We start from the raw sequence: 6,514 nt of genomic DNA on the forward strand, positions 1-6,514 counted from the left end.
TTGTGAGTGCAGCAGCAGCAGGAGAGTGTGTGATTAAAATGAGAAGGAAAGATGGTGCAGTGTTCCTTGCACTTGGAGGAGAAGCAGACGGAACAATGGAGAGAAATGCTGTGGCTAGAAATGGATATAGCAAGACATCATTTGCACTCTTGCTGTTTGGTAAGGTCACTGAGCTTCTTGTGGCATTGCATTACACTACAATGTGTGCACCCATTTCTTGAGGATGATGCTTATGCCCTTTACATTCTCTGCCATCTCCCTCCATGCCTGCTGCATGGTTTGCCTGGGCATCTTCCTGCTAACAGAGAGGAAGAGGACCTCCGGACCATCACCTGTTCCATCAGTGGATGATTCATCTCGGCCTCCTCCCGATATCCCCACCATCACAGAAGCCAGTCTTCAGCCAATTCGATTCACTCCACGTGATATCAAGAAACGGCTGAGTGCACTGGATGCAACAAAGGCTATGGGCCCCGACAACATCCCAGCTGTAGTGTTGAAGACTTGTGCTCCAGAACTAGCCGCACCTCTAGCCAAACTGTTCCAGTACAGCTACAACACTGGCATCTACCCGACAATGTGGAAAATTTCCCAGGTATGTCCTGTCCACAAAAAGCAGGACAAATCCAATCCGGCCAATTATTGCCCCATCAGTCTACTCTCAATCATCAGCAAAGTGATGGAAGGTGTCATTGACAGTGCTATCAAGCAGCACTTACTCACCAATAATCTGCTCACCAATGCTCAGTTTGGGTTCCGCCAGGACCACTCGGCTCCAGATCCCATTATAGCCTTGGTCCAAACATGGACAAAAGAGCTGAATTCCAGAGGTGAGGTGAGAGTGACTGCCCTTGACATCAAGGCAGCATTTGACCAAGTGTGGCACTAAGGAGCCCTAGTAAAATTGAAGTCAATGGGAATCAGGGAGAAAACTCTCCAGTGACTGGAGTCATACCTAACACAAAGGAAGATGGTAGTGGTTGTTGGAGGCCAATCATCTCAGCCCCAGGACATTGCTGCAGGAGTTCCTCAGGGCAGTGTCCTAGGCCCAACCATCTTCAGCTGCATCATCAATGACCTTCCCTCCATCATAAGGTCAGAAATGGGGATGTTCGCTGATGATTGCACAGTGTTCAGTTCCATTCGCAACCCCTCAGATAATGAAGCAGTCCGAGCCTGCATGCAGCAAGACCTGGACAACATCCAGGCTTGGGCTGATAAGTGGCAAGTAACATTCGCGTCAGACAAGTGCCAGGCAATGACCATCTCCAACAAGAGAGAGTCTAACCCCCTTCCTTTGACATTCAATGGCATTATCATCGTCAAATCCCCCACCATCAACATCCTGGGGGTTACCATTGACCAGAAACTTAACTGGACCAGCCATAGAAATACTGTGACTACAAGAGCAGGTCAGAGGCTGGGTATTCTGCGGCGAGTGACTCATTTCCTGACTTCCCAAAGTCTTTCCACCATCTACAAGCCACAAGTCAGGAGTGATGGAATACTCTCCACTTGCCTGGATGAGTGCAGCTCCAACAACACTCAAGAAGTTCGACATCATCCAGGACAAAGCAGCCCACTTGATTGGCACCCCATCCACCACCCTAAACATTCACTCCCTTCACCTCCGACGCACCGTGGCTGCAGTGTGTACCATCCACATGATCCACCACAGCAACTCGCCAAGGCTTCTTCAACAGCACCTCCCAAACCCGCAACCTCTAATACCTAGAAGGACAAGGGCAGCAGGCACATGGGAACAACACCTGCATGTTCCCCTCCAAGTCACACACCATCCTGACTTGGAAATATATCGTCGTTCCCTCATCGTCACTGGGTCAAAATCCTGGAACTCCCTTCCTAACAGCACTGTGGGAGAACCTTCACCACACGGACTGCAGTGGTTCAAGAAGGCGACTCACCACCACCTTCTCAAGGGCAATTAGGGATGGGCAATAAATGCTGGCCTTGCCAGCGACGCCCACATCCCATGAACGAATAAAAAAATAACCTCCACTGCTACATCACTGAACCTTGGAGCTCTGGCATAGGACATCTCTCACCCAAATCGCAAAATCGCCACAACGATTTCAGCTGAGTAAAATGACGCCATGCTTTAAGAGGTGCAAGATCTCTTTAAGTAGGCTCCGGGTCCGCCGCAAATCATGCCCTCCAATTGGGTGAGGAGTCCGTCATTGTTGAAAATGTGCGGGCAGCCTGTCAATAGATTCAAATGAGGGCCGACCATCAAAAATGGTTTGAGCCTCTCACTGATAACATCGGGTGGGTGGCCCAATTGCCCTGCCCACCGCCTGCCCGACGTCTGCCGAAAGTCAAAATCAGCCCTCATGTATCCACAAGAGGTAATTGGTCAGCTCTAGTGAAATACAAAATATTGCATGGACACTACTGGAAACTGTGCTCTTAAAAGCTGTCAAATTGATGGTGAATGACACCTGGTGCCAATGTAAAAATAAGGCTTTATTATCTTTCGACAAACCTTAGTGGGCCCAAACCAGAAAATCATTAGAAGACAAAATCTGACACAGCATTAAAAAGAGTTTCAAATCCCTGATGGCCATTACTATTAGTTCTGTTTGGTAAGCTAATAAGAACAGCGCAATGACAAAGTGTTAGGAGATAACACAACCAGCCATCTCTATAAATAATTGCAAGATGTTGACGCTCAAAAACTGATAACAGTCGACAAGGGAGGAGTGGATTACCAGAACTGTGGACACAGCTGTCTAAAATGGATTATATTTTGCGCAGAAGGGAAATCTCAATTGTTTACTCAAAGTGTTGATAGAACAGAAGAATAATCCCTAAAGCAACCATTCTTGTGATCTACAAACACTTTTGAGAAAGAAATGCAAAATATTGCATGTCCATTACTGGACACTGTTGTTCTTGAAAGCTGTTAAATTGATGGCAGGGGTAAAAATGTTTAATTTACTCAGCTTTATTGCTTCCACTCCAGAGAACAGGGATGAGTAATAAAAGACTTATATTGATATAGCGCCATGTCACTTCCCTCAGTAACATTCAAAATACTTTACATACAATGGATAACTTTGAAGTGTGGTAACTGTTGTTATCCAGGCAAATATGGCAGCCATTCTGCACATAGCCAGATCCGACAACCTGTTAATTTTGACAATAAGATACAAAATTCAGATTATAGTTTATTGTAATTTGTTAGTTTTCAGATATAAATGGTAACTGATATTATTATTTTAACATTTGTCCATCTTGGTATGTATCTGCCTTGATCAGTTTACTATATTCTAGATTGAGCAAGATGCTTTATCTGCCCCTAGCACCTCCCCACTTCACAGACACACATATAATACAAATAGGGAAAAAAATAGAAATGTTAACTACAGAATGTTAAAAAAGGAAACTGAGATGGAAACAGCAAATATTACAGAGTTTATTTTAATAGTTCCCCTTTAGCACCCCATCATATACCTACTAAACTGCAAATGCATCATAGGTTCTTGATTGTACATGTCCTGGGACTGGGGCTAGGTGCTGCACTGAACAATTTTCCAGAACTGCTGACGTATCCTGCCGAGTAGTAAAGCTTTTCAAATGCATCCTGCTTATACTTCACAAGATGTCTGCTACAATTGGGCTACGTTTCGATACTCTTTTATTCATGCTCTCCACAATAATCAGCTTCCGTTGGCAAGGCAACATTTCCTAACCTTACAAAGAAAATATCTGGGATGGTCTAAGACTTCAAGCGGAGTGTGAAGGTCTCTTTCAGTGGGAGTTGAGACTGAGGGAGCAGGGCTAGCTCCTTTTAATATTTATGTTCACTTCATTTCAACGCTATACCTTCAGAAGCTACTGTGCTTTGCACTGCTTGTGGGGTTTTGTGTTTTATTCCTCTTTTTGTGGTTCTTATCTCTTCACAGGAACATTACTAGCTTCACAATGTCCACCTCCAGGGACCTGCAGGCAGGAGGATAACTCCATGTGCGGTATGTACACTTTTAAGGTACCCTTGGTTAGGGAGGGAACTTTGAAGTATTTCCTACAATGGTAGATCAGAGACAAAAGGGAATCCACAAGTGTAAACAACTTCAACAAACACAGCTTCATCAAACAGAATCTGATTAAAATTCAGACCCCATACTGGTAATAACTCTGACTCTTTCTCACAGAAGCAAATTGAGGAGACTATCAAACTATTTCATCCTGATAGGGGTGTGCCTATAAAAAATCAGCAGAGCCCAATCAGCATATTAAAAAAAAAGCACCTCGTTGCCTTCTGGCAGAATATGAGTAGAACCTGAGAAAAACAAAGAGTTTTAAACAGGCCATAAAAACTGACTTTAATGATTGTTTGATTTACTGCATGTGGAATCTTGAAGGTATAGATGCTGCCACTAGGGTGAAAAATGAGAGAAACATGTTTCTTCCTCCTCCCAGATTTTGTTGTCATGGGTTACTTCTCCCTTTTCCCCCTACTCCAAATCCCAGAAATGCCCCTGATATTCTCCCTCCCCAACTCTTTGTACACGTTTGTACCTCTGTTGTGGCGTGAAGTGGTGGAGCAGTAAGGTGCAGTTTTTGTGTCCTCTACCATGATGCGCTCTCATTTATTGTTTGTCTTTAGCTGTGATCTTCAAGCCCCTGAGATAGGGTTATTTTATTTAAATTTCAAAATATACTTTATTTCATAGAATTTAAAGGTGCACGCAGTTCAACGTAAATAGCACAATTTCAAACCAGTACAAGTCAAACTAATACATTACAGATCATACACAAAGCGAACTCAATATTACCATTTAAACACAGTATTTCTTATGATTCATGGTGTACAATACAAGGTCGGTTGGCCTTACACGGTGGCCTTTCCCCATAGGGCCTTTGCTTAGGTCGCACCTCGCTTCCTGTAGCACGTACTCCTGGACCTTGGAATGTGCCAGTCGGCAACACCTGGTCATGGACGGCTCCTTCAGCTGGAAGACCAGCAGGTTTCAGGCGGATCAAAGGGCCTCCTTCACCGAGTCATGGTCTTCCAGCCGCAGGTGATATCTGTCTCGGTGTGCATCCCGGGGAACAGTCTGTAGAGCACAGTGTCCTGTGTTACTGAACTGTTGGGGATGAACCGGGACAGATACCAACACATCTCTCTCCACACCCTCTGCGCGAAGGGGCAGCCATCAGGAGGTGCCCCTGAGATAGGGTTGTCATATGGCTGAACTTGGAGCAAGCCTTTGGCTTAGTAGGTAGCATTCCTGCTTCTGAGTCAGGTGGTGCAGGATTCAAATCCCATTCCAGTCCAGGCGAACAGAGACTGGAGCTCCAGCTTTGAATTGTGGGTTGATATCCAGCTGGGTACTTGCATCCAGTAGGCATGGTTGGCTTCCCCTCATTATGTGGATTGTGGGACTCCATAAAACCCTCCTGCATATAAAACTAATTGCCCTATCAATTGGTATAAAAAATGGTCATTCCTTTTGTCATTTAATCACTCCTGCCCTCCACCCTATCACAGGCCTTCCTTTTTGTTCCTCCCCCCCCCACTTCCCGTGTCTCTGTACTTGCTTAAAAACAATTAATTCTTTAACGCCTTCCAGTTTTGACAAAAGGTCTTTCCGCTTGAAAGGTTAACTTTGTTTCTTTCTCCACAAATGCTGCCTGAGTTGCTGAGTATTTCCAGCGTTTTCTGTTTTTATTTCAGATTTCCAACATCTGCAGTATTTTGCTTTTGACAAAAAAGATGACGGCCATGGAAGGAGTGTTCACGTCACGGCCTGTCAGGCTGTTAACCGGCCTGAGAATCCTTCCACTATTTCACGAGTCTCCAAGGGAAGACCGCGAAGATATAAAAGCAACATCCTGCCTTAACTTGACAATCTAGCATTTGAGCAAACCGTTCTGAAATTTCTGAAAGGTTAATCAGACACCAAAGGCTGCTCCTCAAAATAAAAGATATTTTTCACCCACTTACTTCTATACCTCATGAGGTGAAGGTATTTGCTATTAAAGTTACTTATGTTTTCAATTTATGTTCAAACCTTGGAACTCAATCTTGTGATTCTACCCCTGTCCCACCTCATCAAGCCCCGATCAGGTCTATGGATTGGACAAAAGTTGACAGCTCTGCTGCCAGAACATGCCTACTGGTTTGTGTTTGTCACACAAAAAAAAGGATGGAATCTCAGAATGTGATTGCCAAAAAAAATAAATAAAACTCTTACAATCCCATATCATAAAAGTGGAACCTGACGTATTTGAGTCAAGACGTGGAGATGCCGGTGATGGACTGGGGTTGACAATTGTAAACAATTTTACACCAAGTTATAGTCCAGCAATTTTATTTTAAATTCCACAAGCTTTCGGAGGCTTCCTCCTTCGTCAGGTGAATGCCACACCGTTCACCTGAGGAAGGAGGAAGCCTCCGAAAGCTTGTGGAATTTAAAATAAATTTGTTGGACTATAACTTGGTGTTGTAAAATTGTTTACAATTATATTTGAGTCAAGATAAACTAGT

This window comes from Heptranchias perlo, chromosome 7, assembly GCF_035084215.1.
Source record: "Heptranchias perlo isolate sHepPer1 chromosome 7, sHepPer1.hap1, whole genome shotgun sequence".
Taxonomy (NCBI): Eukaryota; Metazoa; Chordata; class Chondrichthyes; order Hexanchiformes; family Hexanchidae; genus Heptranchias; species Heptranchias perlo.